The sequence below is a fragment of the Uloborus diversus genome, chromosome 3 (genome assembly GCF_026930045.1).
Source record: "Uloborus diversus isolate 005 chromosome 3, Udiv.v.3.1, whole genome shotgun sequence".
In the NCBI taxonomy this organism is placed as follows: domain Eukaryota; kingdom Metazoa; phylum Arthropoda; class Arachnida; order Araneae; family Uloboridae; genus Uloborus; species Uloborus diversus.
This window is the reverse complement of record NC_072733.1, coordinates 71,933,233-71,947,372: the sequence shown is the minus strand read 5'-3', so window position 1 is coordinate 71,947,372 and position 14,140 is coordinate 71,933,233.

Below are 14,140 nucleotides of genomic sequence, written 5' to 3'. Positions count from 1 at the left end.
CAAAGGAACGTCAAAAACAGTCAAGTGAGAACAATAAGCCATCGTGATTGCTCAAAAAAAAAAAAAAAAAAAAACACACAAACACACACACACACATATACACTGACGTCCCGTCTCTAAAAAACAAGAAGCAGGATATTTTGAAAACGCAGGGCTCCTAAAACTGAATGCAAAAAATACATTTTATGCTATTTTGTTTTTTACTGTGATATGAAATATACTAGTCTAGGTTCGGGGTAAGGCCTCAATTCTAATTTAAAAAGTGATATAAGAGATAGTGGCTTGGCTAGAAAAAATTGCACTAAGTCTTTAGAAATTGTATTAATGCGTATAAATAGTTAGGATCCCGTCGATAATGAGAAAAAACACGATGCAGACTGCGCCATTGAGATTTTTAGAAGTTTTGGACAATTTGTGGATGCTCTGTAACATCTGAAGGGGTACGTCATCATTCTTAATGGACATCTTTGAAAAAAAAAAATAATAATAATAAATAAAAATTGCAAACAAGTGCAGGAACTGGACTGCCGTGCGCTGGAATTGAGAACAAAACAGAATATAAAAACAGAAAATGAATACATTTAGAAAATGAAAGTTTTTTAAATTCCGTTTATATAGGTCACAAAAAAGGTAATTTTTCTCTCTCTATTCAAGGAATATGGTCAGTAAGATGGTCTGAAGAAAATCAGTAAAACTTCACTGCATTTTTGGGGAAATAAATGGACTAAAATGAAGAAAATTGAAATGTTTTAAGTTTATACTCGTGTATGAAAAGCTTTCGTTTTTTTGATCGCGGTTTTTCAAAAGGTTTCGATTTCATGATTGCGATTTTTGGTAATTATTGGTATACCTAATTTTTCACTTAATTTCAGTCAGGGCCTGATTACTGAATAGGTCAACTAGGCTGTGGCCCCAAACGGCTTTTTTTTTTCAAACTGATTTCGTCAATGGCTAAAATTGTAAGAGTTGACAACACACGGCTCCCTGATGTCTTAACCAGGCCCTAATTTTGGGGGGGGAAATAGATGGTTTGACCAGCTGCGGTTTTAGATTTAGGGCCCGTCAGAATACAAAGTTGGAGGCCCTCTTTAAAACAAAACTATGTAAAACATAGTGCACTTATCATGTGCACTTTTGTGCGTCATTCGGATCCCCTTTACAGTTGCGACATATGGTAAATTCGCCACTGAGTTTGACTTTAGATGAATTTGATCTGCTCTATGTTTTTCAGATATACATTTTCTTAGCTGGTATACACCACTTGGACTATATTTTGGTTTATACACCACATTATTTTATTAGATTGGTTTATATACCACATGGTATGAATCATGACATGGTTTGTTTATATATGTACAGCGCTGTACTAGTGGAAACTGAAGGTAGTTTGTAGAAAAAAAAAAAGTGTGTAAACGCTAAAATTTGAAATGAAGGTGAAGGGTAATTTAGGTCAAAATAATGGAAATTGGAATTAAGAATTTTCGTAAATCATCCCATTTACTAAGGCTGGATGCACACTAGTCTATGAACTAATGACGAACTTCCCCATAAACGTCCCTATTAAATATTTTCTTTATGTCATGGAATTTTTTGAGATTTTTTGTTTAAGTTTCTTTACTTTATGATATTAAAAAAAAAAAAGTTTTCAATTGTTCACATGAGCCCCTATAATAACTCTGCTCACTATCAAATTTCAAAATTTTGCAGCATATCTGTTTATTGGATAGACAAGAAAAAAAATTATAAGACTACACAAAAAATAATTTTTTTAAAAATTGTTCACAAAAAAAAAAAAAAAAATCAATTTGAATTCTGAAATTTTGAATTCAAATTATGTTTTTCGCAATCCAGAACTGAGACAGGACCCTACTCATTGGAGTTATTGTTTCTAGAAAAGGCTCCTGTCCCCCCAAGTCTGCCTCTCCTCCTGGGCGGTTACTTGTGCATAGTTGTGTGTGTGCGTAGACCTGTGTGTATGCACGTAGGTATGTGTGAGTGTATATGTGTGAAGTCTTGTGTGTGTATGTGTGTGAAGTCGTGTATGTATGTGAACGTGCGTGTGTGTAGGACATGGACGCCTCCAACCATGAGAAGCGGATAGCTCAAAACCGGAGCAGCCGCGCCGCCAGCAGAGGACGGTGGGCGGTGGTGCTGCAAAGGCTTCTGGTCCAAGTTGAAAAAGGCACGGACACCAAAAACGTCAAATGAGAACAATAAGCAATCGTGATTGCTCAAAAAAAAAAAAATAGGGACTTTTAATGATTACAACTAGGGGGCATTAAAGTTCTCTTCCAGAACATTTGGTTTTTAGTCATATTATCATTCTCAGCATGGAATTTTATACTTTCTGGCTATTGACCATAATGTTCATTCATTTTACAGCTTCCTTTGAATTAAATCTTATGTAGATAGCAAAAAGATTAAAGAATTGTGTAAAACTATTTTTATATCATGTAGCGCGGCTCTAGTAGTTCTGCATTCCTAGGCGATATTGATAAGTGCCCCCTCCCCCCCCATTGAATAATAAAAATAATAATATATTAATAAAATAAAAATAATAGTAAAGTGCTTAAAATTAAAGCGAGTTTCTAGTTTTATTCCAAACTGATTTTTGCATATCCAAGCACTGGTACACACTTCAATTTTAACATTAAAGTAGTGCATCTTATGCCATAGAAACAGATATTAATATTTTCAAAAGACTTTCAAATCATGCAATTTGCCACCTCTAAAATTAAAGCGAGTTTCTATTTTTATTCCAAACTGATTTTTGCATATCCAAGCACTGGTACACACTTCAATTTTAACATTTAAGTAGTGCATCTTATGCCATAGAAACAGATATTAATATTTTCAAAAGACTTTCAAATCATGCAATTTGCCACCTCTAAAATTAAATTGAATTTCTAGTTCAATTCCAAACTATGTTTAGCATATTCAAGCACTGGTACAGTCTTAAATATATATATATATATATATATATATATATATATATATATATATATATATATATATATATATATATATATATATATATATATATATATATATATATATATTTTTTTTTTTTTTTTTTTTTGCATTGAAGCAGTGAATCTTATGATTCTGAAACAGTTATTCATATTTAAAAGAAAAAAATGTTTCAACTTTGAAATTTTCTACCCCTAAAATCTGCTGCCCTAGGCGATTGCCTACCCCAGGAGCCAGGCCTGATATCATGTAATGTATATGTGTTAAATTATGAAAGAATGCTTGATTAACTATTGCAGATGCAAATTATAATACTAAACACACAATTACTTTGAAGATTGAAAAGGGTGCCTTTCTCCAGGTCCAGGGGTCTCATCGCCCTGAGCCCTCTGCAACCTTAGCCAACAAAAGAAATTATGACAGCATTTAATATGCATGTACAAAACAAAGTTGGAATTTTCATGTAATGTAACTATAATTCTTCTCCTCTCTTGCCCAAGTTCTATAACGGGAAAAAAAATATAACATGTAAAGTACAGCTGTCAAACATTAACACCCAAGTTAAATGCACATTTTCTTCATTTTAATTTTTATAATTTGTTGCCCAATGGGAAGGCAATAATGAATAATGTTATACCATGGTTAAGTTATGAGGCAAGTGCAAAATATATCCCTCAAACCTTGAGGTGTAACAAGTTTCTACCGCATTTAATTAGTTTAACAAGAAAATGTTGCTCTTAGCTAAAATTAAAGACATATTTTTTAGTCACTGTTAACTAAATGTTACTGAATACAATATGAATATTAACAATCCCTGCTCTTGTTCATGATTATTCAAATCAATCTTAAATAAAATTTACTTTTTCAAATTTACTAATTTGTAACTTATAAGAATTCATCATTATTGCACACATATTACATAACTGAACAAATAAATTCAATGTTATGCATAAAGTTCAAACATGACAAATGACAGTTCCATTCAATTAATTTTTGCATCAAAATTGAGTCCATGTTTTTAAATGTTGGGTATCATACTTTATTACAATATTGAATACACAAAAAATGTTACAATCATAGAAGTGCATCAAATATATATAGTTTTTTATACTTGTGATTTATTGATAGCAATTTAAAGGGTTCAATGTAGATTCAAAGCTGCTTCTGCAAAATTCATCCACTGCTCTCTGAAGAAACTTTGAAGAGATAATGCAAACCGAAAAGCACAAACAGAAAGGATGGCATTAATTAAAACCAAATCTTTCTGCTGTATGCTACTCAGTACAAACATTTACTTGAAAAGGAAATTGTGAGATTGGACCAATCCTTGTATTGAAACTCCTGGTTCCAGTTCTGGATCTTAGGGCTCAAAACAAAAGGTCGTAGGATAGCTGTAAAAGCAAGAAAAGATTCAATATTAAACTTTGGAAATGAGATTTAAATCTTAGGATTTCTTCAAATTTCATAGTAATACTTGACAGCAAATTAAAACTATTTATGTATATTTCCTTGAAATTCAATTTCTTCCAATGCAAACTGAAAAGCATCAACAGAAAGGTTGGCACTAATTAAAACCAATTCTTCCTGCTATAATATACCTACAAACAAATTTAATTAAAATTAGAGACGTACCGAGTAGCACTTTGGCCGAATAGCCGAGTACCGAGTACTCGGCCTTTTACTACTCGGCCGAGTACCGAGTTACCGAGTAACTCGGCCTTTCACTACTCGGCCGAGTTTCCCAGTACCAATTATGTTGAAAGAAGGACCACCGACACACACCGATGAATTTTGAACTTATTGAAATAGTAGTATAGACCTCCTTGTCCATATACCGCATTTTCCTGCGTATAATCCGCGGATTATCTGCTAAAAAAGGCAAAGTTTATGAGGTGCGGATTATATGCAGCTGCGGATTATCTGTGATTTTTTTTTTTTTTTTTTGCTTAACACCAACGCACTGAACCTCAATATTTTTACAGTAGGATTCACCGATCGAGATCGTACGCCGACTGAATGTTGTTTATTTTACGAAGCATGCATGTTCTTCATCGCTGCCTGCCTGTATGTTGGTTATTTTACGTTGCTTGAATGTTCCTCTTTGCGATTCAGGTCATGTTAAATAAGCAACATTACAGTGAAATAGGTAGCCATTTGCACAAGATTAGACTGTTTGCTCCTTAGACTTGATTCTTTGTTTTTCAAGCAATTAGCGAACTATAATCAAGATTTCAAAAAGAAATCATATTTCAGGTTATCTCTCAGATTAATTTTGATTATGCCTTCAAAGTAATTACTTTTTCACGTTTTTGGTTTAGTTGCTCAAATGGTATGTTGAACTCAAACTTTATTTTTTACATTGTATTATCCGCGGATTATACGAAGCTTTTTTTTTCTTCAGGCCGGTTTTAGGACCTGCGGATTATAGGCCGCCCGCGGATAACACGCAGGAAAATACGGTAATAGTTTTTAAACTAAATTCTTGCTGAAATTTAACTACAAAATTTTGCAAAAATAATATTTTTTAAATTAAAAATGAATAAATAAAAGGTATGACTTATCAAGTTGGAATTAAAACAAATTGTACAAATTTATTCATTATAGGTCTAGTTCGCTAAACATAAATAATTTTTAAAAGCAAAAAAAAAAAACAAATGTGCAGGAACATTGCTGACATGTTTTTCTGTGTTACAAGGATCGTCTTTTCAGTACATAACATGTGAACTAAAGAATGTAAAGGCATACAACAAAAAATTCGACTTTTGCCGGATGCCTTTAAATCAACGAGCTCACATTTTGTGCATTGAAAAAGAAATTCCTCGTAACGCCAAAACTCGTGTCTGCAGTGATCCTGCACTGTGCTTCTAACATTGTTTTATTTCCTTTCATTTTTAAAGCTAAGGTATTTTTATACATCTTATAACTAATTTTAGTTTGTGTAGCAAAAATTCCATATTTGCACAATTTTTAACAAAAAAGTTTTATTAACTTTCGAGACATTTGAACCAAGATTTATTCCATTGAAGTATATCAAACTTCATTATTCTCAAAATTTAAATTTGAATTGTAAATGGTTGCAGAAAATTATATATGCTTGAGCTTTTTTGTAAATTTTAATGTATTCAATTTTTTGCAACTACTCGGTATTGGCCGAGTATCTGATCAAAATTTGGCCGAGTACCGAGTACTCGGCATATTGGCCGAGTAGGCCGAGTACCGAGTAGTTACCGAGTACTCGGTACGTCTCTAATTAAAATGTTGTACAATTTTCCTTCACACTTTATCCAGGCTTAGGACTGGCAGCTGTTAATGCTGGCGTGTTTAAAAATTGTGTTAAAAAGATTTAAAAAAAAAAAAAAGAAAGAACAAAAAATGCATTTTAACTTTTAAACTGTAGCATGAAATGAACTACTGCATGAGCATACACTAGGATTAATTTCCACTCCGCATTTGGATAAGGTATGGATCAGTCTTAGTTTTGTGGGTCTTCTGTCTCTGATGAAAAAAATTGCCACCAAGAGACTTGCAAAAATTCAAGCATTGGAATTTAAAACTGCCCTCATCAGTTCTGCCCAGCAGCTGTAAAATAAAGTACATTAACATAAAAAAGTATTTTGTGAGGCAAGTATGCAGAGAAAGGTAGAGCAATAACTTATTTCTCTTACCTTTCAAAAATCAGTTTCACATGTAATTATTTATTTGCAACCCACAAGAGTGTTATAAATTTGCTTCCTAGAAGCAAGCAGGGGTTGAAATTTAGAAAAATACGTCACTGGCCCAATGGACTAGTAAAATCTAAATTTCCCAGAACAGCACACGTTTAGTGGTCCATTATCACATCCTGATTTTAAACAATACGAAAAAAGGGGAAAAAACAAAATAAAGTAACATGATAATATAGAGACAATTTACAATTTTTAATCGACATGACACAAGAGGTAAAATCACTATGTTATAATGCTATAAAAATCTTTTAACATAGTCTTTTTTGCAGACTGAAAATCTAAACATTGTAAATAAAGGTGCAAACTTTCTTATGGTATCGAAATTGTGATGCTTACAATTTCTGAAAGGAAAGCAGAAATAAAACTTCCCTGGTCAAGTGGACCACTACAATTTGTATTTCGCTGGTCCAGTAGATACTTTTGTGGTTGGTCCTCGACTAGTGGACCACTGTTAATTTTGAACTCTGGCAAGTATATCAAATGAAGACATAAAATTTTGACTATTGAGAATTTGTTGAGCAAAATTCTCAATAGTCAAACACATACCCTACAATTCATGTTATCAATGTGAGTGTTATGGGGAGGATAACTTACATCACTATCAAAGATATTTAAAAGTTTACAAACGAAGTTTCTCCATCTTATACATATAAAATCTGAGTATCTATCTATCTATCTATCTATGTCCAAGCTTCTTCTCCCGAACGACAGTGAACTGACCATCGAGCCAGGTATCGATGGATTCGTCATCTTCCCGTCTTCATGTTTGGCTATTTAACATAATCCTCCGATAATAATTAGCGGAGATATCAATTAAAAACTATTAATTATGACTCTTAGATTTCAAAATAAAATCCATATTTTTCGAAGGCTTTCCTCCATTTAAATTATTATTCAGTGCTCATCTCAACTTTCCGCAACAATGCTTTTATTAAAATGTATGTGAGCGTGAAGAAAATCATTGAGATGAAAGATCTGTTGCCATTTTTTTTCTCGAATATGCTCAGGTAAAATTCTTGTTTTTGTTTTGAGGCTTTTCCTGTAATCAGGGGATTTAAAATGTTTACTTTTTGGGGTTTTCCGCAATCTGCCGCAAAATTTCAGTGACTTTTTTTTTTTGGTTCAAGCCTGATTGTTAAATACGCGTCACATGACATAACTTTCATTTTCGAGGAGGACCGTGCACGTCGTAAAGTAAATGAGTGATTTACAAGTTATTTGAGTTCTTTGAGGGTTTGTACCTGGAAAACGGATTGATGTAATTCTTGTACGACCATGTGGATAGAATCCATCCAAATATTTATCTGAGTGGTATGTTGCATTAATAAACACCCGGGCAACGCCGGGTAGTAGACTATTTTATGTAAAAAGTGGATTGTTATTGTGCATAAATATTTCCGATATAGTCTATCAGATGTAATTCAGTTTAACGTGAGTAAAGATTATAGTTGATAATGCATATATTTTCCCCTTTTGTGCTGACTGAAAATGTACTCATAACTTGTATCATTGATAACGATTATTAACGTTGATGAGGTGTTTTGGCAAAAATATGTTTTACTGGTGTTTTGCAAACCTTGCTTTACGCGCATTTATTTATTCCTTAACGCGTTAGAAACTAGTGTCAGTGTACTACAAAAGTATCAACTGGACTGCTCTTACATTTTTTAGGTAGCCCGTGCAACGCCGGGCACGCAGCTAGTATCATTATAAAATCAGAATAAACATCTAAATTTTTGCAAACCTTTAAGATCCTAAAAGTTGATCATTCTATATCTTTTACTGTAAATAACAGTAGGAACCAATGACAATTGATATTTGCTGGTAGAAAAAACATAATCTGACCGAGAAATTTCTTCCCTGGCACAACACATTCTTCATTCGCAACTCCAACGAACTATAGGGGGCACTGAAGTCACTGTCTAATGGCGGAATTGAAAACTAAAACAAACGCACATGGTAACGAAGAAAATGCTAAAAGTGTTGTGATTTTTGTTCGTACGTATGATTTTTTCGCTTTATTCTTTTTAAATTAATTTTCAAAGTCGTGTTGATATTCTGATCCACGTAGAAAGAAATGAGAATTCAAGAAGCATTACTAAACGTCAAACATTAATGCAAAGTACGTAGTTCAATAGTTCTAAGCAGCCATTTTCATGATGTTGAATTCGATATTTATCAATTCTTGATAAAACTAAATAATAATTGTGGCCTGACAAGAATAACAATTAAGGCTAGAAAATTTAATGTGACATTACAAATTATTTCCAAAAGAAGATGATACTTCTTTGCTTTGCTTTGGCTAGCACTTATTTTCCATTTGTAGCTGAGTTATTTCTCTTGAATTCCCGAATCGGTTAATTTAAAAATTTTCTGTTTCGATTTTTCTAATTTCTGAGTTACGATTTAATTGTGTCATGTTATGCAAATCATCAACAAAATTCTCACGGATATATGGTGGTAGTTTTCTTTTCAGTTGATTGACAATTATTTCTTTTTACTTATCGAATTCTGTAATCTTACTACCATTTTATTCCACTCATGATAAAAATTGAAAATGGTTTAACTAAAAACGCGAAATCTCGCCAAGGCTACTTTGCTCGCACAATACCAAAACTATGACCCTAAACAAATTTGGCGATACCTTTCAGCTGAGAATAAAAGGAATAAAGTAAATTCTTTCTCGGTTAAACATTTTTCATTTTGTTCTATAATAATATATTCAAGAAAATATTTTGCATACTGTCCATTTCAACTAAATGCTGCTGTAAAATATGGTAAGTTTAATTAATTTAAGATTAAAAAAAAACCCATATTCTTACAAATTCATACAAAACAATAAAATTTTTTACCTTGTATAACGTTATCCAAGTTTGTTAATCCTGTATTTTCGCTTTTACCAATTATTAAGGAAATAATGAAAACTAACATTATTTTGAGAAGCTCGAGAATACTACTAAGTGACGAATTAATTTCTGTAGCTGAAAGCAAACTAAGACACATCGATTGCGTTAATAAATACTCAGAACAAACTGCCTGTGTTTACGTCAACAGACACACGTGGAACGCTTCCTTTGCAGTTTTGTAAATCACCGCAAGGTAGCGTATTCGAGCGCTGGAGTTCCGAATTTGTAAGAGCCGACTATGATATGATTTTGCAGCAAGTGAATTATTACTTACTGAATTTTGGAATTTTGTGTTATATGATTTGGAAGTCATCTACGATGCTGTCAAATAACCAACCGTTTCAAAAGATAATGCGTTTTAACTTTAAAAATACTTACTTTATAGGCAGTTAGGATATCAAGATTTTTATTCTATTCACTTTTAGAACACGCCGGTATATCATCAATTTTACATTTCTTCTGGGAACATCAACTTCTTAAATTCGTATTTCATCATCGAATCACCAATAATTAGTAGTCGCATACCAGTTAGGAATGTAAAGTACAAATCAAAATGAATAAATTAAAACAAAAAAGTAAAATACAAAACACACAAATGCAAGAAATAAACAATTTTTGCGGATCATAATCACCACGCCTCGTGTAAATCAAATCAGGTGTAAATAAATCCGTGACCAGTACTCCAAATAACGATTACCAGAGGTTGGCATAAATGCGGCGACGAGTTCGTTTTGGCGACTCTTTTGGCATGTTTCCTGTTCCTATTATCTGGAAGAATCATTGCTAACGATTGATGTTTACAGTGTTCAGGCAATTTTGTTTTCTTTCAGTTCTAGGTAGAATCATGTCTTTTGCGTATTTTAATGCATGAAATGAGTATAATAGGCTTTGCTATTCTCAAAAATTGTCGATCAACGGATCTGATTTTCCTGATCCTTTAAATACAGAAATAAGAAAAAAAAAAAAAAAAACGAGTCTTCGTTTGTCGATTATTACCGCGATTTCAATGATAAGCATTTATGAATACCTCCTAAACAGAAATAAAGTTGATACAAAGTCTGCGTTCAAGAATCACAAATCTACTGGATTGCAAGTACGTTGTGAATTGTAATTCCTATTCTTAAGTTGAAGCTATTTTTTCAAAGATGGAAGCTTTTCTGCACTGTGTTCACACAGAATGGCTATGACAGGGAGTTTTGGTGTCATATTCAATCAATTCTCCTGTTGTAGCTTTTCAGTTCACACACTTATTACAGTTGCTACCTAATTTTCAGGTTTGATATTTAATATATTTTATTACATATTTGTTCATCACTTTTTTTTGTTTTTTTGTTTCATCAACTTGCTTCTGTAGCAAGATTGATAGGCATAAAAAAATTGAAAGATAACAAAATTTAAATTTAATCTCCGAGTGCTTTCTCCTGCGTTAAAATTGCTTTGAATGTAATACCAATAGCTGTACTATGATACTATACTATAACTTTAATTAATGTGTTTGTTTACCGATTGTCGAATATCTAAATTTGTTTACAATTAGAGCGCCTAATATTAAAGTACCGTCAATAACTCGAAGTCCCAAGAGACGGGCTAAATGGTTCGAGTTATTGATAGTTCGAGCTATGGGAAGTTTTTTTCTCATGAGGTAATGAATAGTGGTTCTTTATTTTAATCACACAAATCAAACTGTTTGAAACCCGTCAAAACACTGGAAACTTTCAGCTTTGCAGGAAGCAAATAAAAAATTGATCAGGTTGAGTTTTTCTAATAATTAATTTAATATAGATCAATATAGATCTTCACACATTACAGTAAAAATACAAAGCTGATGAAATTAAGGTGAATGTTTCCAGCTCGTAAATACCTCGCACAAAGTGTGTTTACTACATAATATTCATTAAGATTCAATCCTTTCGCTTTAAAGCATTGGCTTTGATTCGACGATCAGGACCTTTAGAAATTTGAACATCTTTATTTCTGACATCTTATTTGCTCCTGTCCTCATGATGTACCCGAAAGCAAAACAACATACCCTCTTTTTACGAAAATTTTGCGCCTTTGAAATTCATGATTAATTTTAAAAATTCAATCAAATTACAGATACTTAAACAGAGCAATTCGTCGTAAGAAGCAATACAAATAAGACTTCCGCCGGAAGTTTTGAGTGACCCCGTGCAGCCCTGCCACCTAGTGTTCAAAAGAGTAAGCGTGGCTTGGAATTTGGTGAATACGTGTTTTGAAGTTGAAATTTAACATCTGCGGCGTATCTGAAGAAATCCCCCCCCCCCACCATTCTTTCTTAGTGCTTTTCATGTTCGCCCAATCGAGTGGCAATGTTAAAATTCATTAAAAAACGCTAGTAGAACTCTCAAATTGCACCATGAAACAGGTTTTTCATTAAATTTAATTTCTCCCACCCTTAGTTTGCGCCGATTTTACCCAGCGCTTTTCGCTGTTATTGTTCTTTCCAGTGTTGCCAGATTCGTGATGATAACATACGTTTCACTAGGCTGAAAAATGGAGGAATCGCTAGCTTTTCTGAGTTAGAGTCCCTATAGTCTGAGTAATGTTTTAAAATGTCGCGATGATAAATTAAAAAAAAAAAGAATCAATTGATAAAGGGTAAACAATTTTTTAATGAACTGCTAAGTATAACAATGATTTGAAAACTTTTCATCCAACCAATTGTAGATGTCATCTGGCAACACCAATTTTTTTGTGAAACCGTAGCATTTTCTGATTTTTTTTTACACGAAGTTTATTCCATTTTTATCTGTTAACAAATGCAGTTGCTTGTTACAGTTTTGTTCTAACTAAAATAAATGATCGCATCCGTACATATGTATATATAGAGGGTGTGGGGCGCCATAAGGATTTCATTTGCACAAATTGTGTTGAACTCTCAGAAATCAGAGTTAGGATGCTTACTTTGGAGGGTGAGTTAGCATTAGGCTGTAGGCGTGTAGATGGGGTAAACACTCCAGAGGGAAAGGGGGAAGTTAGCAAAAAGGAGGTTGGCATTAGCTGTGTGTTAGATAGTGGGAATATTCCAGAGGTAAAGGAGGAAGTTAGTAAAAAGGATGTGGGCATTAGCTGTGTGTTAGATAGTGGGAAAATTCCAGAGTTATATTGCTGAGGCGACTGACTGGGAAACAAAGGGTATAATTTTGGGAGATTCAATGGTGCGTGAGGTGGGAAACTCAACAGGCAGAGTTAGACGTAAGGTGGCTAGATGTTGTTTGCCAGGGGCTCGGGTGAGAGATGTAAATAGGGTTGCTGAAAAGAAGGGGGTATTTAATAAAGAGGATGTAGTTACTTTGTGGATGGGAACTAACGATGTAGGCCATAGTAACAATGATGAGTTTACAAAGGAATGGGATTCCCTGTTGGACAAAGCAACCAACTGTTCGGCAAATGTCCAAGTGGTTGGTTTGCTTCCCAGGTACGGAGTGCATAGGAGTTGGTTAAACCAACGGGCTAGGTGTATGACCCTGGTACTCAAGGAAATTTGCGTTAAGCGTAGTATCAGGTTTATTGATGTGTGGAATAAATGTAAACGAGATTGGATTGCTAGGGATGGCCTGCATCTGAGCTCTACAGGGGTCAAAATGGTCAGTGGGTTTTAGAGGCCTCAGAATCAAAAAACTAAATTGGAATGGGGGGCATATGGTTTAAGGAGCAGAATTCGAAAGGGTACTAACTATTGGGATTTTAGTAGAAACGGAAATAGGGTGGCTAATAAGAGAAAAGATTTTAACAGTTGGGATTCAAATAATCGTGCAGCATTAAATAAAAAGTAAGATGGGCTTACTTAAGGTTTTTTATACAAATGCTCGTAGTATTAGGAACAAGATGGAAGAATTGAAAAGCATAATTATAGACGAGAGGTTGGATATTATTGGAGTTACCGAGACATGGGCTACCGAAAGTAATGATGATTTATTATCTATTGCTGGGTATAATTTGTTTAGACAAGATAGAGTTTGTAAAAGAGGTGGTGGGGTTTTATTTTATGTCAGAGACACTTTAAATTGCAATGAATTGGTGATTAATGATAAACCTGATGAGATTGATATGATTTGGCTGGAGCTGATTAGTAATAAGGGCAAAAAACTACGTTTAGGGAACATTTATAGGCCACCCAACTTAAGCCTGGGTCAAGACGAACAGATGTTTAGTATTATTAGTGACATTTCTAGCAAAGGGTCAGTCATCATAATGGGAGATTTTAATTTTCCAGGAATTGATTGGAATAATTTTTACCATAGTAATAGCAGAGAAGAGTAATTTTTGAAAGTAATTGGTGACTGTTTCTTAGATCAAATTGTAACTCAGGGTACTCGACAGGACGCGATTTTGGATCTAGTTTTCTGCGACATGGAAGACTCTGTTCAGGGGTTACGTAGGGGAACGCATTGGAGATAGTGACCACAACAGTATTAGGCTTGGGATTAAATTTGATATGCACAAAGTTTAGAATTTTAGGTTTGTGCCCAATTTCAGAAATACTGACTTTGTGGCACTTCGGCAGAGTTTGAAAGC